The sequence below is a fragment of the Diceros bicornis genome, chromosome 9 (genome assembly GCF_020826845.1).
Source record: "Diceros bicornis minor isolate mBicDic1 chromosome 9, mDicBic1.mat.cur, whole genome shotgun sequence".
Classification (NCBI taxonomy): Eukaryota; Metazoa; Chordata; class Mammalia; order Perissodactyla; family Rhinocerotidae; genus Diceros; species Diceros bicornis.
The window spans coordinates 14,197,568-14,222,566 of record NC_080748.1 but is presented as its reverse complement, the minus strand read 5'-3'; the positions used below and the strand labels follow the sequence as shown (position 1 = coordinate 14,222,566).

At 39.8% G+C, this 24,999-nt stretch overlaps 1 protein-coding gene and 1 pseudogene across 2 annotated transcripts in view; both read right to left on the bottom strand.

Moving 5' to 3' along the window:
* The window catches only part of B3GLCT (beta 3-glucosyltransferase), a 198,115-nt gene that overhangs the window by 17,174 nt on the left and 155,942 nt on the right, over window positions 1-24,999 (bottom strand). For both annotated transcript variants that reach the window (XR_009221164.1, XR_009221163.1), the window contains exon 16: window positions 707-774. The gene's annotated coding sequence lies outside the window, so the exon portion shown is untranslated. The remainder of the gene's footprint in view (window positions 1-706; window positions 775-24,999) is intronic.
* On the bottom strand, window positions 2,868-3,460 carry LOC131410393 (coiled-coil domain-containing protein 117-like; annotated as a pseudogene).

The window sequence follows — 24,999 nt, the reverse complement described above, 5'->3', positions numbered from 1 at the left end:
ACACGGTGAGCATCAAAAAGAATGACTGGGATTGATTAAAACACATTGAATATGTAAATCTATAATACTCAATACTCCATCATAATACTCAAAAAATAAAAAATCCTAGGTCACTGTAAGATGCAGGAGTGGCTCAGATACTGTTCAGGCAGTGTCTCTGACTGGTATCTCATTTGTTGCACAACTCTGTGTCTTGAATCCAGAATACTCTGACCTTGACTTAAAGTTGGACCATGACCCCAGCTATCCCTCATGTGTGCCCAGAATAGTTGTTAAAGATGATGGGAACTGAAACTAGATTTTTTTCTCCCAAGATACCTAAGTTACATCAAAAAGAGATAACATACAGAAACACCACATTGTCATTTTAAGGTAAAACTGACAGCATCTTCCAAAACTTCCCTAGTACTGCACAATTCTTGTCACTATTAAACAAGCAGCAAATAAAAAAAGTCTAAATTCCAGATCCCAATTAACAAATATACCTCGCTCTAGTATACATTTCTTCTCACAGTTCTGGCCCCATCCTAGTTATTTTTCTCAAGTTTGCATCTGTACCATTTTACGAATAGGTAGCAGTTTTTTCTTTAATATTTATGAGAACTGAACTCATTTTCTTCATATTAACAACAACCAAAAGACACCAAACAAAATTCTACACCAAAACTTAAAGAAAATATACATTTGTTGATTAAATTTCACCTACTTTAGATGTTTTTCTCTTCACACATTAGCACAGTGAGCTAACATGTAATCCACGCTGCAGGAGTCACCCTAAATGAAACAGAAATAATAAAGAATCACAAGGATAAAGGAAACAATTTTTGTACAAATATTCATTTTTTTGAAGAAAATAAGTATCATGTCCAATAGACTCCTGAAACAAGTTGTTTGGATCTTAACAGACTCTTAATTCTCCCCTATCTTTACCAACAATTTGAGAGCCTTGTTTTGAGGCCTTCTTTGTTCCTCTTCATTGTACAGGCCTTTGTCTAGAGGCCTGCCTAGCAATTCCTATGGATGCTATAGGAATGGTATCACACAGTCTCGTATAAAACACAATTTTAGTCATGTTTTGGAAAGCCAGCATCACACCTTCTCCCCTAACTCTGGACAGGCTCTCCATTTTTTTGTCTTGCACTAGAATAAATGTTTTAGCTCAGAAACAACTTTGAAAGTTAATCTCATTAAATAATAATCTTGAGGCAGGAGTTTTTCAAACACCTCAGAAAAATACACTCTACATTCATCTCCATTTCTGAGATCAAGAAACCATTAGCTACTTTACACCTGGTGTCAATACTGGTTTGAAGTTCAAATAGTTTTACTGTGTAGACATTAAATATTGTATTCAAATATTAAAGACGAAAGGTTTTCCTGACTATGCAGACAGAAATAGAGCAGGGACGTCGGGCACGGCATGAAACCAGGGGAATTAATACATTTGTGCCTCATCTAGACCGTCTGCAACAAGGGAAGAGATTTCAGCATGGGTTTCAAAAAGGCCTGGGAGATGATTTCTAAAAATTCATCTCTACTTGGCATAAACCATTTTTTTCTGCAGAAATACTCAATTCTCACTAAGGAGAAAAAATAGAACAAAAAAACTGAGATGGTCTTCTGTTGTGTGATACAAAGGCCAGCTATGTACGCTTTTTAAAGTTGTAGGGATATTCTGTACCAGTTAAAGGATTGTCATTTCACTTCTCACTACAAGTTTTTTCCCCACAAAAGAGCTCTTCCTGAGAAATCAAAAACTTCCATCCTGTGTATCCACAAAGGACACCTGAGAGTCTGGGTTAGGAAACTACTCTCCACTAATCTTTAGAATTACCGCATGATATTTTATGCACCAGACAAGTTGACATTTTTCAGTAAATCTCAATGCCACTTGCCAATACATTCTCAGTTAAGAATTCCTTCCTCATTTTCTAAATTAACCCTCAACAAAAACTCAATTTGCTAACGGAGGTGTTGCTTTTCGTTATCTACTGAAGTTGTTAATGCCGCATTTGGCTGACTAAGCACTTCCTCAGGATTAACTGGGCTGCTGTCCCACAGCCAATCTGCACCCAGTTCACCTCCCAATCTTTGTATGGATCACTCAACATTAACTTGTAAACACATTGAAGAGCTGGGCTTGTCAATTATGCAAGGGAAATCAAGGGACAACACTAGCATAAAGCAAAACACTGCGAAAAAATCTTTTCTTTGTATTTTCACCGCATCTTCAGAGATAGAGAGGTGAACCATGTGCTACTGGCCATTAGTCAACAGAGCTATATTAGTTGACAACTAATACATAAAGGTCCAGGGCCTCCATTATAGTTCTTAGCAGTAGAATTAAACTCGATTTCTTCCCACCTTCTCACCAATTATATTAACGGTCACCACTGTAAACAGAGCCCCTGTCTATGAACTACGCTGTGACTCAGCTGCCAGGCCACCATTAGAGCAGAAGCAGCCTTCTTTCTCAAGGCATCTCTTTCATCTTAAAGAGAACATTCTCCATGAGTCTTAATGGTTTAGACAGTGTGGCCAGTGATGTAAGTTACCCTTACATACAGCTTCTACACCTGCCTTTACAGAGGCCGTAATCTAACACGCCTTTAATACGCCCCCGAGAAAATGGCTTTTCTTTTGAGACAAGCTTTGTGGCAAGAAGTTGAACTCAATAAATTGGCAACCCAAAATGAGATGCCCTCAGAGGCCAAGCTATTATCCTACCCATTTCATAAAGCTCTCAAGTCCCTCTATCATGCTAGTAGGCTCATGGCCACAGGAGCCTTCTAAAATCTGACACCATTAGTTTGGAAACTAGTTTCTTGAGTTCCATCTCTTCTGTGCGAGCAGTTCTCTCCGAACCATCATGAAGGCATCCATCTTTGCTGAGGCTCCAGCAGCTGTGTGTTCGTTGGGCTCTCCCCTATGGAGTTCTTAGCACTAGGTGACAGCTCTGGCTTATCAAAAAGAAGTTCAGGGAAAAGTTCCCAAAATACAACTCCATGGAAGAACAGCTCACGGACTCAATCATTTCCTTTGTAAAGACTTCACCAAATTCCCTCTTCAAATCTGTTTTAGGGCAAGACTGGGAGTATTAATATTTCTGTCAGCTTCAACTTTTTCATCTTCATCAATTACTCTGTCTTCAATCTCCTGCAACCTCCTCTGGGCAGCCTCCCATGGCAACTCTCCAATCGCCTGATCCGTTGCTTCACAAAGAAGGTCTCTCATGCCAAACGCAGAAAGGCCACCAGTGCACGGAGCCCTTACATTCTGATGTCCATCAAGAATGCTGCCATTGGAACTCAGCACACAGCACTGCTCCAATCAGGATTTGCTTTCTTACTGCACAATCTCCACCATCATCATGCTTTTGCTTGTGTTTCTTTCCTCAGTGAACTGAAACTTCTCTAGCCTCTAGAATGTTGTGAGGGCAGCTCAAGGCAGCCTTATCCATAGCTGTGAGGACGCCTCAGCCCATCTACCTCAGAAGGACACTCAGGCAAACGTATAGGCTGCACCCATCTCTGGCCCATGCATCCCCCAGTCCATGAGCTGCAGCCACAGTGACTGTCCAGTCCTGACCCCAAAATGCATGTTTTTATTTGATTATAATTCCCACTGCTCATGTTGTCCCACAGATAGGGCTGTCTCCCAACTGCATAAGAATACTGGAGAAGAAAATTTTTTAACTTTCATAATAGAATGTCAACCCTATTCCTGCCTCTTCTGGCTTCCAGAACACACAAATGCATATTTAACCATATGGAGTAGCCAACACACCAGATCTTTGTATAGGAGGATTATTATTATTTGCTATCCACTACCCTCAAATGCCCCACTCAGAGATCTGCCATTCAATATAGAGAAGATGGTGTAAGATAGCTATTCTTAATTTAGAAAATTAAGAGAACATAGATTCCCTGTATCCCACCCTAGAGATTTCTGATTTGGTAAGCAGAGAAATTGGGATCAACTTAGCTTGCTTTCAGAACCACTGGCTAAGGAGCATATCGCTCTTCGCATCTTTAGCTATTCCTGTATGGCAGGATAATTATTGAAGTGTTTATGTTTGTTTCCCTTTATTTTTTTCTCCCACCCCAACCTCTCCAACTCCAAGAAAGTAAGGAGTTGTACTGGTTTCTCTCACTGTAAGTTTCTACTGGGGTTGAAAGCAGAAGTGGCCTGAAGTCAAACTCCCTTCCTGTCTTTTGTGAAAGCCTCAACCCACTGAGAGAACGTCATTAGCTACTCTGGAGTGGAGACGATGGAGCAGAGTCATGTAGTGGGATTTCTCTTAGACTAAGAAAGGGACAGAAGTCATAGGTCCTACCATGGCAGAGAACTCGGTTGAACTGTATGGTATATCTCTGGAAGACTGACAGTGCCTCAATGAGGAGAGTCTGCAGGTATATATGTAGGCAGGCCCCATCCTAGACCCTGGGATTCTAGCCTTGACAAAGGCTTATACCTTCAGAGAGCAGTGTGGAAGTGTATTAGGGATCACTCAGAGAAGCAGAACCAGTAGGAGACAGATACATATGGATTTATTAAAGAGAATTGGTTTCAGCATACATGGGGGTTCACCAAGCAGTGTCTGCAAAGCTGTCTTCACATCTAATGCTAGAGCCCAGAACCCACAAGCTGGAAGTCAGGAAGGAAGGTCATGAGCAGGCTGGAACCCCACAAGCATGAGCTAGAACCCCACGAGGCCAGACTGACCCAAGTCAGTTCTCATTGCCTCTGACCTTGATAAAGAGTATCCTGCAGAGGCCAAGTCCCTTTATCAAGGACCTAAATGCACACACATCTGACCCAAGAGTCAGAGAAACTGAAAAAAGATCTAGGGGGAAGGGAGAGCAATTGCAGGCCAAGTTGCTGCTTCACACCAATAAGATGAATTAACAGATGTGTGCTACAAAATGACTGCCGCCTTCCTTCCATCCTCCATCCTTCCATCTCTCTCGAGAGAGTTTCCTCTTAGCTCACACTAACAGGAAACACACAAGAAAAGGGAATTCTGGGAAATGTAGTTCAGACTGGCCAAGTGGGCACATGGCAAAGCCATCACAGAAAGCAACAGAGGGTCTGGATATCTCAAGGAACCAGTGTGGACAAGGATGGAGGCCCACCCCGAGCATTCTGTTCTATGTAAGGGAGTGGTAGAACCCTGGCACAATCTTGCAGGGAATCTCAATAATTATGAACTTTAAATTTTCTGCCAGCCCTATAGGAGAGGGCTGAGTGAGAATTACTTTGATTTAAAGGAGATAAAGTAATATGATAAACGTGCTGAAATGTAATCCAGTGAGGCCTCCAGAAATTTACATATTTATACCATCTTAGATTAGCTCCCCCCCGAAACTGTCTTCATTAAGAATTCATTTAATGTTATGACTTTTTATTATCAATCATTAGAAGAAACAACAATATGAACACCACTGCTATATTTGTTATTGAAAGTATACCTTACTAATACCAAGGGCATTAGTTTGTTGTCCCCTATATAAGACTTATGTAGAAAATCAAAGTCAAAATGGCCCAAAGATGCCACAGACTGAAGTAGGCAAGAAGTTCATGGGCCATTTTGTTTCAGAAACATATTTCTGAGGGTTTCTGAGCAGTCTCCTGATATCTGACTTGGAACTGTGTGTTCTAACATCATTAGGACATCTTGGAGACTGTGATCTCCATAATGCCCTAAATGTGGCTAAGTTTCTTCCCTGGTCAGGACCCATCCAACTGCCTTTCTATCATGGCTGGGAACCTTGGCCTACCCTGTCCCAGAGAGTCTGTAACTGTCTTCTTGACCCCACCCAGACAGCTTCCCTACAAACCACTCAAACAACGTGCTGAAACTCAATCTGTAGAACTGAATTTTTCAAAGGAGAACCTCACTGGCCCAGGTTCCAGGTCCTTTTGGAAAATGCTTTAATCTATTATTAGATTATACAAAATTATACAAAAATCCATTTCTCAAATACCAAAAGAACTAGTAAGCTTATTTTTCTCCCTGTGATATTAACTGCAGTATTGCATGGCTGTCAGCACACCTTTCTCATAATCTGACAATGTAGTTTACCCATAATTGTCTGGAGTTAAGGCAGAGACCCAGCCCATAAAACCTATGGGTTTTATGAAGAGTCAACCCAAATGTGTTTTGTGAACAGTGTCTTAAGTCTCAGAGCCTTTTGTCCTTTCAGAGTTGAGAGCTAAAGAACTAGCCACACACTAGTGGGGAAGCTCAAGGACTTAGGACCTGACAGACCAGGGGCTGGATCTGAGCTCTGCCAATGACCAATAGTATGACATTGAGCAAGTTACTGAGTTTGCTGAAGAACAGTTTCTTCATCTGTAGAAGGGAAATATTGTTATCCATCTCATGGGTGACGTATCCCAATCAAATAAAGTCCCTAGAGGGCACTCATTTCCTTATGGCTGTGTTTAAGATGATTGGTGCTGACACGAGCACCACCTGTGCATGGGCACAAGGCTACACATACCATTTTTTAAAAATCATTATACATACATTCTGTTTTACACAAAACTGTTGTATATAAATAATGTTTTATTATATAGTACATATATATCCTTTTATTGTGGTGATGTCTAAAGCCATAATCAAACAATACTTCGAGGAAAGCAATGAATAAATAATATCTCAATAAATTCTACCAAGAATGTGAAAAAGAGAAAGCAAAGAGACAAGAAAGAGAATCTTCTTATTCTTGGCAAAAAAGATTATTTAGGGCCTGAAAGTGGGGTACCTGCGTGAGTGATTCATGTTTTGCATGGCCTTTTCAACAGTAGTAGCACTTCTTCAGACAACCATTGATGAGTGCTGACAAAAGTCTATTTTTGTATTTGGTCATTAATTAGTTGTGATTTGGGAGTGGGGATGGCAAGGAGGGGCTTGACAGAAAATAGAGATTATATTAAATTTCCTTACTGAAGATTCTTCCAGCTTTGATTACTGGCACTCAAAGGTAGAGCCAGCCACTACCCTGGAGAGAATTCTGCCCTGAAAATCAGGAACATGTGCCTCTTTGGCTGTGAAGATGGCTAGGGCACAGAAGCCACTGGAAGAGGACTCCTAGTTTGAAAGAGAACCAAGAGTGCTGTGGCCTGGAGCCAGCCTGGGTCCCTAAATTGTGCTCATCACTGGATTCTGAGGAGCTGGGCTTTCTGAAGCACCCTGGGAGCTGGCCTAGAGGTTCTAGCTGCAAATCCATGGAACCCTTGCTATAGGAAGAAAAAGGTGGGGCATAAAGTTTATACATGGGGAGAAGATATGCAAATTTGAATGTCACCCAATCTCTGAGATTTAGATTCTTTCTATCTAGGCACCATGTCCTCGTGTCTAGGTAGGTAGGGCAGAAGCAGAGGGTACAATCAAAAGCAAATAAAGACTAAAAGATCTCTTACACTAAAAATCTCTATAAGGCATTGAGGACTCAGGAGTGTAGTCTTATGAAACTCACGAATACAAAGAATAAAATATGCAAGAGTGACAGGTCCTTTTCTTACTAGGACCAAGAACAGACACAGTGACCTGAGAAATAGGACATTTTTCAGCTTGAACCCAGACTAGAGAGAGAACAAGAATAAGTAAATATGAGTTGGCAACCTCATTAAATATTCACAGCATGTAAATTTTTTTATTTAATAACTACAGATATAGTATGTACTATTTACCAGGCCCCGTTTGAAGCACTTTACAAATATTTACTCATTTAATTGTCATAATGACTCTATGAAGTGAACATTAATCTTCTCTTTGGAAAGGGACTCTCAGTCATTTCACAAAACCCATATATCCCTTTCACTGGGCATTAGTAGCTTCTATAACCCTGGGTCCTACAGGTCGGAACAAAAATGAGAGAAAAAGTGAATGCAATGAATCCATACAACTATGAGACACACATCCAAAGGGATCCCACGTATATTTGGGTAGAATTTTAAGGGGCTAGATTGGCCCATTCATTTATATTACTGTTTCTAGGGATTAAGAAACCCAAATTTCATAATGTTGCCTGAAAACATGATTAAAAATAAGATTTTAGTATCAATTCCATAAGTGTTTCAAAGCAAAGATCACCAACTCAGACCTCTGCAAGGGCCAGGCAGGTAACATCAGGGGATGATCTACTCTGGTGTAGAAATATAGTGCCTGCCCCACGTAAGGGGCAGATCCAGCCAATTTGCTCAGACTCGCCATTTTTTCAAGAGAAGCTAGAATCTATATTTTATGCTAAATCTCCCTATTTGTAAATGTTGGCAACTAATTCAATATTTTATAACAGTATGTAGGTTAAACAAAGCAAGTCTGCTAGTCTCTCTTGGATCTTGGGCACCCGCTAGGCAATCTCTGCTCCGTGGCCTTTGCACCAGGGTCACATGGGGAATCTTTTTTTTTTTTTTTGTGAGGAAGATCGGCCCTGAGCTAACATCTGCCAATCCTCCTCTTTTTGCTGAGGAAGACTAGCCCTGGTCTAACATCCGTGCCCATCTTCCTCCACTTCATATGGGACGCCGCCACAGCATGGCTTGACAAGCGGTGCGTCGGTGCGCGCCGGGAATCCGAACCGGCAAACCCCGGGCCGCCGCAGCAGAGCGCACGCACTTAACTGCTTGCACCACTGGGCCGCCCTGGGGAATCTTGATAAGAAACTGAGAAGCCTATGAAGGGCTCCAACCCATGTGTGAGTCATGCTGCTGCTGAGCTGCAATGGACACAGAGATATTTTTTTTCTTCTCTGGAATTTCTTTCAAAACATTTTGAAAGCACTTCTTTAAAGATTCCAGCCTTATTTATTCTAACTGTGGAATCTGATTGAGAGGAAATAAATAGTATACTGCATAATTGTTTCCCAGAATCACCCCCTTGAACCAATAATCAAAAGGCAAGGTTACTCTGAGGTTTCTCTAATTAGTTCAAGGGCATCCAATGTGCCTGGGTCTCCTTCGTCACGAATTTCTCTGGCATTCTTCTTCTGTTTTGAGCACTATCATAAAAGACTCAGAACGACCTAATTTCCCACCAGCTTCTACTCCATGATGCTCTACCTCTGGAGCTCCAAGTGCTACTCAGCCCAGCGTCAGCCCACTTCAGTCTTGGCTGTCCTACCTGGGTCTCAGTTTGCTGTGGGTACTCACAGGCCCTCCAATCCCTTTTGTCACAAGACTGGAACCGTGTCTGTCTTGTTCACTGCTACTAAACTAACCTTGGCCAAGCAAACAACACAAATCCCTAGGTAGGAGCCAGTAACCCAAAAAATTCTTATTACAACGATTTGACGTAGGAGCGAACAAATTCTCTTTGACATTTTGTCATTTTCTGTAGTTGACCATACCATCTTCTTTTAATCTCTCAGATGCCTTGACTTTTAGGACATTGCACTTATCTCCTTGCTTCTCACAATGCTGGCTCCTCCCTCTCTGGCCTATTTGCTCTCAATGACCCCTCAGGCGGCTTCTAGGCAACTGAGGCTCTTCTCTCTCTGTCCCTGCTGAGCCCTCCGGTGGCAGCTGAAGGACCTCCATAAACTGGGCTCAACCCAAAGAGCAATGTCAATAGGGTTCTGTGGCCAAATAAGCTTGGAAGATGCGAGGCTGACCTAAGTTCCATGTTTCTTTACAGCAGGGCTTCCCAGGGCCTTTAGCATACTAACATGCTCTGAGAATTTCCAATAGAGTTTTTAAAAGTTACTTAACTTGAAAGTCTCCTTTTGAGAAGTATGCTAAAGGTCAAATATTCTCTGGATTACACTCTGGGACACCCTTTCTAAAGAAAATTAAGCCCATGAAATAACCCTAGATTGGGCTGTTTTTAGGAGAGAAGGCAAGAAGAACCATGAGTGAAGAACCATAGTTTTTCATCTTAAACTATATAAGGGCCTCAGAAGTTAGTAAGCAGTCACAGTCCCTTCAAGAAATCTCTACTGTCATTGGGATGTGCTGTGGCTTGGTCACTCAGTTCTAGTGAACAGAACAAATGACACATTTCATGTCCGTGAAGAATTATTTCGTGTTTTTTTGTTTTTGTTTTTGTTTTTTTTTAGATTTTTATTTATTTATTTCCCCCCCCCAAAGCCCCAGTAGATAGTTGTATGTCATAGCTGCACATCCTTCTAGTTGCTGTATGCGGGACACGGCCTCAGCAGGGCTGGAGAAGCGGTGCATCGGTGCGCACCCGGGATCCGAACCCGGGCCGCCAGCAGCGGAGCGCACGCACTCAACCGCTAAGCCACGGGGCCGACCAGGAATTATTTCGTGTTGATCCAGTCTCTGACTGGGTCTGCCCCAAAGCCCCAAAGGAAAGATCTCAGTCAATCTACTCTTCTGTATGTACGATTGCTTTGATTACATGCGAGGGAAGAGAGAGAGGACAAAAATTGGAAATAAAGCTTGATAGAACCTTCACAACCTGACATAAAAGTTTGTTAGTCACAGAGGAGAAATAAGACGTGAAAAGCTCCAAGACAATAACTTTTGGAAAAATCAATAATCAGTAAGCAGAGAGAGAAAGTAGAGCTTAAAAAATGTTACAGAGGAGAAGCCAGAGAAGAAAGAAGAATATCAAGACACTGCATTATTAATAATAGTAACAGTGGCTAACATTCAGCGAGCTTTTGCATTTATTCATTGCATTCATTCAGTGAGACATTATCTTATTGAATCCTCACAAGTGCCCCTAAGTGAGCTCAGTGAAGTTAGAAAATTGCCCAAGGTTGCTCAGCTAGCAAGTAGAGGAGTTGCAATGTGAAACTGTCTACCTCTAAAGTCATGTGTAGAGGTGGGGGAAGCTCTTCTACCAAAAGTGAGAGAAGAGCTTCAGGAAGAAGAATGTAGTTAACAGCGTCAAATAGCAGAAGAACACAAGTAAAATGAGAATTGGGAAATATTTTGGATTTGACAGTTAAAAATTTTGGAAAGTGAACTTTAAGTTGAGTCGTAGAAACAGAAACCAGATTATTGGTAATGAGGCAGTGATTGGATGGAAAGAACTTAGAAGTAGTTATATATGTAGCATTTATTTGAGAAATTTGATCTCAAAGGAAACTGAACTTTCCGGAAGTCCCTTAGTAAACCCTTAATCTGTCTACTAGTCAAGGCCAGTGTACTAGTCAGGATACACTCGTTGCTTTAACAACCCCAAAATCTCAGTGGCTTAAAACCATAGAAGTTTATTTCTTACTCTCATTAGAGTCTAGTAGGATTTATGGAGGAGAAGCACTCTGCTCCACATAGTCGCTCAGGCACCAAGGCTCCTCCCAGCTTGTGGCTCATACATCTTCTAAGACCTCAGAATCTTCTACTGCATCTGTGACCCTTTAGGCATGGAAAGAGATTGTGAGTAGAAGATGGAGAGAGGGAGGGAGGAGGAAGGAGTAAGGGTTAGGTTTAAAAGTAGTGTACATCACTTCCAGCCACATGTGTCTGGCTGTAACAGATTCACATGACCCCACTCTGACCAGACGGCTATCTGGGAAATATGGTTGATGTGTGCACCCAGGAAGAAAAGCAAGCATCACATCTTTAGCCTTTCTTTCTGAGACCCTCTGCCATGACTCTTTGTTCTTCCTTTGCTCACTAGGTATATGGTAGAGTGAAGAGATTCAGATGCTTGGTTCAGAGACCCCAGATTCTTTTCTACTTTTGTCTCAAAAAATAAACTTGAAGTCCAGTGTTGGTATTGGCTGCCATCCTCCCCTGCTTCATCTCCCCTGACTGGCCCAGAGTTGGCCTCTACCTGCACTGCTGGACTTCTGCTTCCAAGGAGACCGGTGGTCCTAAGCTGGCCCTGAAATAAAACAAGTAATTGTGGGATCAAAATAAATACAGAGAAAAAGAAAATCCCGTGCCCTCTGATGAGGCTTCCCTGAACTGACAATTCCAATTCCAGGGAAGGCTACTGCATAGTAAACGTCAATGAGTAGGGCAGGCAGAGAACTCTGGGACCCCTGAAGAATACTTGCCCCTCCTAAACTTTTAGCTGAGTATCAGCACAAAGGAATATGGGCTCCTTGTTGCCAGGTCTTCACCTTATTCAAGAAAAGTCAGAAATCTGGATTTTTTATTTGAAAACTCATAATTTTTTTTAAATTGACTCAAAGTATCTATGGGCCAAATTCACCCAATAGGCTAACCATCTTCTATCTCTAGCTTGGATCCTGTAATGTGACTCCAGGGACTCTAACCTTCTCACCACTATGCTGCTCATGGAGATCAGTGGAGCTCAGTCTCCAGCACTCCCTCAACAGCCAGCATTGTAAGGAGGAAGGAAACTGGGGTAGGGGGAAATGCACCTCAAGAAGCACCTCTGATAAACCTGACCTTGAAACAAGCTACCAGATGCTGGATGATGCCCAAAAAGTACCAAAACAAGATGCCCCTTCTAGCTGCCTGCAGTCTAGATCATTCCAGGTTAGGCTGGAGATTGAGTATGAAGGATCTCTTCCTCAGGGGGATCTTTGTCTCTCATTACCTCCTGAATCTGAGCATGCTGTTGCCAAGCTCTGCCCCACATCTGGGTTCTAGAATCCCCCACTTTATTCTGTGCAACAAGGCAACTCTGAGCCATTGTGGTCTCAGCAAGTACTTATACTTAGAGAAGGTGACCTGTACATAAACAAGTTACAGAAAGTCAATAATGATTTATTTCCATGTGATATTTACTACATCTATGATATTCAGGCTTACAATTTTGACTTTTCTACCTCCAACTTAAATCTCAGTTGAAAAAACTTTCTGATCAGATCTGAGAAGGGATTTACCAACATGGAAAAGGGAAAGACTTGAAATAACTAGTATTGAACTGGAATTCAGTGTATTGGTGTTAACTTGGGAATTTTTAACACATATACACACAGATAGATATATAAATAGTTATAGATGTTGTATATGTATGTATACTAATATTTTCAGCTCCATCTGCTGAAGGGGCCTAGAATGACAGTGCAGTAGCAACGAGCATACTGAGTGCTCAAATGAAACTTGGTTTCTACATGTCATCCTTCACTAAAAGGAACCAGCATACTCTTGTGAGACAAGGCCCATAGGCATGGCCCCCCATCCCTTCCTAACTCTATTTAAGTACTAGTTAATGTCGAGTAATTGTGCATTGTAAGAAAAGTGATCAGTACCAATTTTTGTTTTTAGTTCAAAAGTTTTAGTTGTTTAAAAGAAAGGCGTGTTTGTGATGACTCTGTGATAAATTCTTGGCTCAAATTGTTGAAAATACTTTCCGGTTGCACTCTGGAGAATAATTTGGGACATCTTAATGGGCTCTTTTTGTTTTTTCTTTTTCCTTTGAGGGAATGTATGAAGTATTTTTCATTTGGGCTTATTTTTTAATTAATTAACCAGTGGACAGCCCTTGGCAGAGGAGGCTGGATTGATTGCTCATTCCACTTCCTCAGTCTAATTTGGAAAGCATATTCCCCATCCGGTGCTATTAAGAAGCAATATAGAAAATGTCTCATTTAGTAATACATATTTTCTTTTGTTTTTTCTCTTCACTCCTGAGTGGGTTCATATTTGATGAAACTTAGGAAAGTGGATGAAACTTTTATGCCCCTCCTCTTCTCTAGAATGCACCAAAAGTGTGACTGTGACTTTCAAGGAAATTTGTTTGCCATTTGCTGTTATTTTTTAACTTCTTTCATTGATGAATGAAGAAAAGTATTGCACCTTTTGAAGTAATCCAAATGGATTGAGTTCATAATTACCGCGCTGTTTTGAAATATGCACACTATTGATTACAACCCATTGAGTAAAATAGTAACCCATGGCTCCATGTTAATATAAATAACTTAATAAATACAAAAGGGATAAGGGAAAGCTTTCATTTAAAATACAATGCCAACCAACATGTGTAGAAGAAATGATGAAAATAATTACCACTTGGCAACCATCACAGCAGCAGGTGATACAGGCAGAGGTTGTCAACGGACGTGAGGTTTGGAGGATGAAGGTTTGAGCAATAGGATAATTTCAGAACATCCCTCCACACAACACTGATAAATACAAAGTGGGAAATGGCGGCTTTATGTGAAGAAGGCTGGCAGACACTAACTTGCCTGGGTGATCATGATTAACATCTTATTGGGACCAGTCAAACTTGTGTGCTCCCTGAAGTGATGCGCTAAGAGCCCAGCATCATTTCTGTGCTTTTTCTGCCAAAAATATGTGTCTTGAGTCTGATCAGAAGGAAATATAAGACCAACCCAAATTGGTGGTCATGCTACAGACTGCCTGTGTTCTTTAAGCTTTGCAAGGATATGAGGACAGGAAAAAACTGAGGAACAGTTCCAGATTGAAGGAAATTGATGTGACATGACCACCAAATAGAACACATGTTCCTAGATAGGATACTGGACTGGAAAGGAAAATAAGACACTGGTGGGACAGTTGGTGAAGTCTGAATGGGGTTTATAGAATGGATGGTAATGTTGTACCAATGTGGGTTTTCTGATTTTCAGAGGGTTGCACAGTAGCAATGTAGGAGAGTATTCTTGTTTGGGAGAAGTACATCCCCAAATATTTAGTGGTAAGAAGGGATATGGGTAAAAGGAATGAGGGAGTTCATTGTTTTGTTCTTGCAACTGTTTGGTAGGCTTGAAATCATTAAAAAACAAAACAAAACAAAAGACTGGGAGAAAATAAAGAGTAGTTGCCCTCTGAGTACCAGGATTATACCTAATTTTTTAAATGTTTTGTTAAATTTTGCTATACTTTCCAGATATTCTGCAATAAATATGCATTTTCTAATTGAGGGACATCATAATAAAGTACATAAAGTGTACAACTCGATTTCTTGTGTATACACACTGGTCAAGACATTGAACCTTTTCAACACAATAGAAGCTTCCCTTAGGTGGCTTCCCTATTTATACTCTACCACCAGAAGTTTCCATTATTCTAACTTCTATCAACTGCCTTTACCAGTTCTTGAATTTCATATAAATGGAACCACATAATATGTTCTCTTTTGTGTCTGGCATCTTTTGCTCAATATACCTGTGAGAATCATTCATGTTACATCTACCAATAGTTTGCTCCTTTTAATTGCTGTGAAGTATTCCATTGTATGAATATATCACAACTTATCCATTCTCTTCCTGGTGGGAATTTAGGTTTTTCCAGTTTGGGGCTATTATAATAAAAGTTCTTTGAACTCTCTTGAATATTTCATTTTGTGGAACTATGCACTTAGGAGAGGAGTTGTTGAGATGTGGTGTAGACCAGTGGTCAGCAAACTTTTTCTGTAAAGGGCCAATAATAAATGCTTTAGGCTTTGCAAGCCACACATTCTGTCATAACTAGTCAACTTTGCCATAGACAATACATAAACAAATGGGCATGGTTCTGAAACAAAATTTTACTTACAAAAGCAGATGATGGGCTGGATTTGGCCCATGGCTGTAGTTTGATGAACCCTGGTGCAGAAGTTTGGTTTGCTTTAGTAAAAACTGCTGAACAGTTTTCCAAAGTGGCTGTCATTTAACACTCTAAGCAATACTTTACAAGAATTCAATAGTTGTCTCATCCTTGTCAACACTCAGAATTGTCAGTCTTTTTAGTTTTAGCCATTGTTGTAGGCGTGTAGTATATCCCATTGTAGTTGTAAGTTGTGATTCCATGATATTAAGATATTGAGCACTTATATATATATATTAGCCATTTGAATTTCTGTCAAGTACTTGTTCAAGTATTTTGGACATTTTTGATTGGGTTGTGCCTGTCTCAGATTTGTAGGAGATATCCTGGCTATGAATCTGTATTATCTATTCCTGCGTAGCAATATTACTACAAACCTGGTGGCATAAAACAACATACATTCATTATCTCACAGTTTCTGTGGATCAAGAGTCCGAGCCTGGTATCCCTGGGCCCTTCACTTCAGAGTCTCTCACAAAGCTGCAGTTAAAGTGTTGGTCAGGGCTATAGTCTCATCTGTGGCTCAAATGGGGAAGGATCTGCTTCCAAGCTCATGGTTGGTAGCATTCAGATTTTTCTGGGTTGTCAGCATGCCTGCCTCAGCTTCTTCTTGCCGGCTATTTCCTTGAGGTTGCCCATACTTCCTTGCCATATGGGCTTTGTCAACATGACCACTTGTCTCCCAAAGTGAAGAGAGTGTCTCCTCAAGATGTATGTTACAGTACTGTGCAACAGGATCACATACACGTAATCACATACATCCCATCACCTTTGCTATATTCCATTGCTTAGAAACAAGCCACAACAAAACTCAAGGGGAGAGGATTACACGACGGTGTGAATACCAGGAGTCAGGGATTAGGGGGACTATTTCAGAGTCTGCCCTCCAGAGTTCTTTTCAGACATATGTATCATACATATCTTCTCCCAGTCTGTAACTTGCTTTTCCTTTTCTTTGATAGAAAAAATGATTTTATTTCAAACAAAATCAAACCTCCAGTTGCTTTCATGATCTGTTTAACAATTCATTGCCTACCTAAGATAATGAAGATATTCTCTCACGTTTTCTTCTAGACAGGAGTTTGTCATCCTTGGCAGTATTGACATTTGGGGCTGGATAATTCTTTGTTGTGGGGGACTCTCCTGTACATAGTAACATGTTTAACAGCATCCTGGCCTGTAGATTTCAGCAGCACCCCCTCTCCAACAACCAAACACCTTGCCAAATGTCTCTTGGGGCCAAAAAGCCTCCAAGTGATGACTACTTGTTTAGATGCTTTATCGCTTAAGCTTTCAATACTATGCCTATTATCCATCAAAGTTTGTATGACTGTTTCATATTGTTCTATGTGGATATCTAATTTCTCTATGACATTTATTGAAAAGACCATTATTTTACTCATGCATTGCATTTATTGCCTTTGTCTTAAATGAAGTGCCCATATATGTATGAATCTATTTTTGGACTCTCTATTCTGTTCAATTTATCTATTTTCTACCATTATGCTAATAAAACACATAATAGTAGTTTTTGGGTAAGTCTTGAAATCTGGTAATGTAAATCTTCAAACCTTCTCATCAAGATATGCTTGGCTATGCTAGGTCTTTTGCATTTCCATATATAGTTAGAATCAACTTTTTAATTTTTACAAAGAAAAAAATCTACTGAGATTTTGATTGGAACTGAATCTGTAGATCAACTTGAGATCCTTGTAGTCCTAACAGTATTGAATACTGCAGTAAATGAAATAATAAATCTCTCATTTACTTAGTTCCTTTTTAATATCTCTCAGCAAAATTTTATAGTTTTCAGTGTAGAAGTCTTGCAACTATTTCATTAACTTTATTTCTAGGTGTTTGATATTTTGGGTATTATTGTAAATGACATTGTTTTTCTAATTTTATTTTCCATTGTTTGTTACTAGTATGTGGAAACACAATTAAAAATTTTTATATCAACCTTATTTCTGGTGATTGGTAAATTCATTTATTAGATAAGATACTTAGTAAATTTCTTTGGATTTTCTCTGTATACAATTATTTCATCAGCAAATATAATTTAACTTCTTTATTTCCATTCTTTATACAATTCTATTTATATTCCTTGTCTTCTTGTCCTGGCTAGGACCTCCTCAACAATGTTGAATAGAAGGTAGTGATAGTTAAAATCCTAGTTTTTTCCCCAAACTTAGAGAGAAAATAATTCAATATGGCAAAATTAAGTATTGTGATAGCTGTAGATATTTTGTAGATATTCTTTATTACATTGAGAAATTTGCCTTCTATTCCTAGTTTTCTGAGAATTTTTTACTGATTTTCTTATCTGCTAGTATATAAAATATTGAAAGAGTTGTGTTAAAATTTTCAGCTATGACTATGGATTTGTCTATTTTACTTCTGCCAATTTTTGCCTTATATATTTTGAAGCTATACTATTAGATGCATTCAAATCAAGAATGGATATGTCTTCCTGTTAAATTTCCCCTTTTGTAGTTATGAAATGTTTCCCATTATTCAAGTAATATTTTTGCCTCAAAATTTACTTTGTTGATATTAAAATAGCAAATTGATTATATTGATATTATGTTGATACTATGTTGATTATGGTTCCTTATATTTAAAGTGGGTTTCTTTTAAACAGTATAAAGTTGGATGTTAATTTTTAACCCAGTAAAACAATCTTTGGTTTTTAGCGGAAGTTTTTAGTCAATTTACATTTAAGATAATTACTGATAGGGGCCGGCCCCATGGCTTAGCAGTTAAGTGCGCATGCTCCACTACTGGTGGCCCGGGATCGGATCCGGACGCACACTGATGCACTGCTTGTTCAGCCAGGCTGAGGCGGCGTCCCACATACAGCAACTAGAAGGATGTGCAACTATGATATACAACTATCTACTGGGGGGCTTTGGGGAGAAAAAGGGAAAAAAAGGAGGAGGATTGGCAATAGATGTTAGCTCAGGGCCGGTCTTCCTCAGCAAAAAGAGGAGGATTGGCATGGATGTTAGCTCAGGGCTGATCTTCCTCACACACACACAAAATATATATATATATATATATAAATAATAATAATAAGATAATTACTGATACAGATGGATTTAGGCCACATCTGTTCTTTGCCATGTTTTCTTCCTTTTCAAGTTCCTTTTGGGTTAATCAAGTATTTTAACACTCCATTTTATCTCTTCAAGTAGATTTTTAGTTTTACTTTCTATTTTTAGTGATTACTCTAGCAATTACAATATGCATTCTTAATTTATTTACATCTACCATAAATTAGTACTTTTCCTCTTCATGAATAATTCAAAAAACTTATGACAGTGCAACTTCATTTACTCCCTTCTGCTCTTTGTACTTTTGTTGTCATATTTCATTTCCATATAGGTTTTAAACCCTACAAGACACTCTTGTTGTTGTTGGTTTAAATAATCAATTCTCATATATTCAGCCACATTTTCCAGTGTTCCTCATCCTTTCTGCAGTCCTGTTTCCTTCACAGATTGTTCCTTTCAGCCAGAAGAATTTTCTTTAGTACTTCTTAACTGTAGGTCTGCTAGCAATGATTTATCTAGATCTTTATTTGTTTTCAGATGTCTATTTTACCTTTATTTCTAATGAATATTTTCACTGGATTAAAAATTCTAGGTTGGCAGGGTTTTTTATTTCTTTCTTTCCCTTTAGCACCTTAAAGATACTTCATTGTCATCTGGATTCCAGAGTTTCTATTGAAAAGTCTGCTATCAATCTAACTGTTGTTCCTTTGAAGTTAATGCTTCTTTTTATTCCTCTGGCTACTTTAAAGTTTTTTTTCCTTTTCTTTAGTTTTCATCATTTGAACTGTGATGTATTTAGATTTGACTTCTTGTATTTTTCCTGCTTGGGATGCACTGAGGTTCTTAAATCTGTGGGTTGATGTCTTTCATCAGATTTAGAAAATTCAAATATTGCTTTTGTCCCATTTTCTCTCTTCTCTAGGACCTCAACTACATATGTTAGATCATTTGACAATATTCTTCACAATTCTTACACATTGTTTTTTTATTTTAAATCCCTTTGTCTCTCTGTGGATTAGATTTGAATAATTACTATTGATCTGATTTTTGGTTAACTAATCCTGCCTCCTCATTTTTTTAGTGTGCTATTAAACTCATTCAATAAATTATTTAAAATTTTCAGGTTTAGAATGCCCATTTTGAAGAGAGAAAGATTCCATTTTGGAGAGAGAAAGATTCCATTTCTCTGCTGAAATTCTCTGTCTTTTCATTGGTTCACCTTTTTCCTTTATTTTCTTTAACATATTTATAATAGTCATTGTAAAACCTTGTCTGTTAAATACAACATTCGGGCCATCTGTTTATCCCTCTTTAGGGGTATTTTCTCTTAATTATGGTCACATTTTCCTGCTTTATTTAACATATTGTAATTTTTTTCTTGTATGCCAGAAATTGTGTATAAAAGTTGTGTAAAGACAACAGTAGATGCTTTTTTCCCCAGAGATTACTTGCCCTTTCCTTCATCAGGCAGACAGGGTAAGATGTTGATTACCATGATCCAATGAACAATTGAGCTGGGATAAGGTTGTAGATTTTGTTAGACTCAATCCACCTCTGGTTTCAATGTCTCAAAGGTGAGATGTGTGCTTGGTTTATTACAGGCTTCTCTCTCTGGCACGATCTTGGCTACTAAGCTCCATGAGACTACAAGACACTTTCTTTTCCCTTTCAAGCCCAGCTTGCACCCCGCTCATCACCAATGCACTCATTAAAATTGCCATGAGGAGAAGACTGTCTTTGCATTTAGGAATCCCCTAGATTTGAATCTTTCACACCAGCCCTCCAAAGTTCTACTGTTTCTCTTTATCCTAACAGAGTTCCTCTGCAACGATGAGTCCAATTCCCAGCGCATGTACACATTGTCAAATGCCTCAAGGAGGAAAACAGCTACAGATCTACACTCACATAGAAAGAGATCTTTTTACTCTGGAATTCAATTCCTCTATGTGTTTTCTTATCCACAGTATCCATAGTCATTTTAAAAATATGATATTTTATAATTCATCCAGTTTCTTCTATTTGTTGTGGTAGGAACGATGGTCTGCTGCTACTTTCTATATCTTAATCAGAAGCAAAAGTCAAACATGCATTAGTTTTATGAGCGGAGAGAAGGAAGTAATTCTTAATCAAAATTATTAATTTACACAAAACTTCCAAGACACATCATGTACAAAAATTACTCCAAACATTTTAGCATTAAAGATTAATTTTGAGAACATCACTATTTTTAAACACAACGTAATTCCTTCCACTTGTGGCTCACCAAACACCTATTTCTAATCATCATCTACTTTTACCACCACTATTAGGTTAGAAAACTAAATACCCACTTTCCAAGCCTCCTTAGCAACTAGTGGTCACTGGACACAGTTCTGATGTGTCCTCCCTTCTTGCCTTGAATGCAGACATGATATCTGTGTTTGCAGCAGTCATTTTTGATTATGAAGCACAAGCACGAGAACAAAAGCCAACAGACTAAGGATGACAGGGTAAAAATATATAAAGAGAATGAGTCTCTGATGGCATTTTTGAGCAGCTAGACTAAAGCCAATAACTACCTACTTGAAGAATAATCCCCATTATGATTCTGCGGGTTTAACCTTTTGTTACTTGTAACTCAATGCATCCTTAACAGATACTTCAGTTCAGTTTCAGTAACTCAATAAGCCAACACAGATTTGTTGAATACCTGTAGTAATCACAACGGTTTTGTTAAGCTTTTTCTTTAACAAAATATTAAAAGGAGTTTACAACGTGATTCCTACTCTGAAGAACTGTCTTTCAAGTTAAGTAGAGAAATATATCAGCAAATATTAAAACATGAACACATGATGCATAACAGTCTCATTTCAAATAAATGATACAATAATGAACAACTGATATTTCTAAATATAACTATTTTTGTCATTCCCTGTGGAAAAATAAGTATCCCCTACCCGGATATTGGAAGTGAAAGGACTGATTTAGTCTGAAGATTAAGGTTGATGCCATTCACAAGTGAGAAGACTGCTGCTTTCATGGAGGGATTTAAGGACCACTTAAAGACTGTGGAAGCAAAGTTGAATTCCTCAGCCTGCCTGTCCTAGTGTTTTGAAAGCCCACTTAAAATCATTCTTTGGAATTAGGAAATTATCCAAAAGTGGTCCTGATTAAACTAAACATCTTAGCAAGAAGGTGTAACATTAATAACCATCATTACAGGTTTGTGTACAATGGTGCTAGCTGAAAGCAAGCCTCTGAAGGATTAAGATGACAAAGAGGTAGAATTGGAAGTAGGTTTGCAGAGAGAGATTTGGAAGGTAGTTTCAGAAGAGGAAGAACATTTCCTGGGAAGCCAAGTATATCTGTCTATTCAGGCTGCCATAAGAAAATACCAGAAATTGGGTGGCTTAAACAACATAAATTTATTTGTACACGGTTCTGGAGGCTGGAAGTCCATGATTAAAGTGCCAGTAAATTCAGTTTTTGGTGAGACTTTTCTTCCTGGCTTGTAGATGGCTGCCTTCTCACTATGTCCTCACATGGTCCTTCCTTTCTGCCTCTGCATTGGAGGAGAGAGCTCTCTAGTGTGTCTTCTTATAAGGACACTAATCCTATAGGATCAGGACCCCACCTTAATGAGCGCTTTCAACCTTAGTTACTTCCTTAGAGGCCCCATCTTCAAAAACAGCCGCACTGGGGGGTCAGGGCTTCAACATATGAATATTGGGGAAACACAAACATTCAGCCCATAACACCAGGCAACACGGTGAGGTTTGGAATGCTGAGGAGAAGGAGCAAGAGAAAATCATACAGAGGCATGCGGCGTAAAGAGATGGCCACTGGCTTGGGGACCAGGGTTCTGGTGCAGGCCCTACCACCAACTTACTGTATGATGGGCTATGGCTCAACTGCTTTGCATATCTTCAGTTAAAATGAAAAGAGTGAATGGGTGATCTCTACAGTCAAAAATATAATGAGACAGATGTAGAAAGAGGCAGTACGGCCCCTAGATCAGGGAAGCAAATCCCTGCCACTGGTCCCATGGCTCAGGACCCAGTGCTCTGGAGTGCTTTCCATGAAGGAAATCCCTCTCTGAAGCACTTGCTGGCACCAGCCATTCCGTCTGCACTTGGTGTCCCAAGCCCTGATCATGGCCTACGTGGGTCCCAATCCTCATTTTCGCTCTCAGGAGCACTCTCCAGCCCTCTACCTCACATGTGGCATAGACCAAAAGCCTTATGGAGCTCTAGAACTCATGCTTATGGAGTCAGCCTCAGCCCCATAGAAGGACCTAGTCCCAGGAGGGCAGCCTGGAGGCAGTTACTCCCACTGGCCAGCACAGTAGTTCTTTCACAGGATCCCATGTGATCAGGCCACCAGAATAGTGCTGAGACACTGATTTGGGGTGACTCTCTCTCACATAGGACACAGGACAAAGGGTCTTCACATGCACTTATTGGAAGATAAACCTCTTCCCTACCCATCATTCTAAGTCTTCATCAATAAATCACTGTTACTCACGTGATTCCATGAATTTTGTAACACGTTTTTTAATCAAATTGTTTGTATAGATGAAGGTCCTGCAAAAAGATTTTCCCATAGCCCCAAGCACCCTAGGGGTAGCCCTAGAAAGAGGCATACCTATTTTACATTTTGTCTGAAGACATATCTGGTAAAGATTAGGAGTCAAAGTAGACAAGAATTAATGGTGGGCAGGTTGCCAGAAGGGGAAATCCTGGCAGCTAGAATATTGCTCAATCTTAGGAAGAAAGAAGACCAATTTTGAACCTTTATATATCTTTCTTTTAGATAACACTTAGAACAATAAATGAAATTGAATATCAAGGCCTAACATTCATGACTGAATGTTGAGTCCTTCAGCACTGATCACCTGTCTGCTGTCTCAGTGCTTTCTTATTGCTTGTAAACAGCCCTTCACCCTGATCTTAATGGTTGGACTGTAGAGTAGGCTGCTTAGGTTTGATTTCCTATCTCTCCTCTTACAGGGCAGATATAACAGAAAAAGCAGCTAGATAGTTCTTAGAGGGTCATTTCTAGGCCTTAACTGTACTGGTGTTCTCAGTGTTTTCTGGTGTCCAAAAGCCTTTGGAAACAGTGCCAGTTATCAACTGATTGTCTTTCAGCTCCAATCCACCCTTCATTACCTGCTCTGCCATACTGGAGCTGGACCATTTAAGCATTTCCCCTTTGCAGCAAGCATGATGTTAAGCTTTGTCAGTAAAGTGCTGCAGAGGGACATTGTAGGAGGAAGGGCCTTTTCCTCCTGGTTCCAATATGTTCATCTCATTAGACAGCTACATGCACATGGTCTTTCCCGCTGTGCCTGATGGGCCAGCAACATGTGGCACCTCCCAGTGGGCATCTTCCCTCACCACTCACATCAGGAAGCTGTGCAGCAGAATGCCTCTGGTGGCTTCCCCCAGTTCACTCCCCTTAAAACCTTCAGAGTCTGCTTTCCAATAAAATGCTAGCAAATACTCATTTTCTAACTTACAGCACTCACTGTGAACATTTTCATCCTGCAACAGATTCTGCAAATGGTTTAAGAATTTATAAACAGAGATGAGCCTAGGGGAACACCTACATTTCTCAACATGTTTGCACCATTCTTATTCCCCAGAGGAAGAAAGGCTGGGAGAAATTAAAGCAGCGTGGCACATGCTCCTAGGCAGTTCTTGGCAAATTAAATATTAGTCTGGCTCTTAGGTTACCTGAAACTTCTGGCATACATCTAGATGACAAGACCATTTGGGAACACTTTCTATGTATCAGGCACTGTTCTAAAGACTTTACTAGAATAAAGCTCATTTAATTCTCACCACCACCATAAGAGGTCAGTCCAACTATTAGCCTTGTTCTAAATGAGGTTAAATAACTTGGTTGAGTTCTACAAGTGGCAGAGCTTGGATTTCAACCTGGTATTCTGGCTCCAGAATACACACTCTTAACCGCTGTGCTAAAGTCAAGTATATGGTGGTCAAGCTTAGAGTGTCTTTGGAGGGATTCCTCAAGGCAGCGCTTAAAAACTCCCACAGTAGCTCAGCCACTCTGTTTCCCATCACACTCAAATGGCTACACTCCAAAACTGTTTGAACCCAAAGATTCACTCTCTCCACTTGGCATCTAAACACTGAAAGTTGCTAGAGATGTCACAAAGCCAGACTGTCATACTGAGTTTAAACTCATGATCATTAATCTCAAAGGGACGCTCAACCTTCCCCAATGACTCTACAGTTCCCCTCATCATAAGCTCACTCGCCTCACTCTCAGGCATTTCAATTTTCTCTTCTCCCCTCAAACCTTCCACGACCTCTTCTCGACAGCCCTTTCCCTCCCTTACTTGCCTTATATTTTACTGGAAAATAGAAGTCATCAGACAAGAACTTTTTCATCTTCCTGCAATCGAATGCACAGGTCTTCCTGCATTTGCAGACATATTTTTTTCCTGCTGCAATGGGAGAAAGGCCCTTCCATCTAACAGTGGTGAGTCTTTCCACTG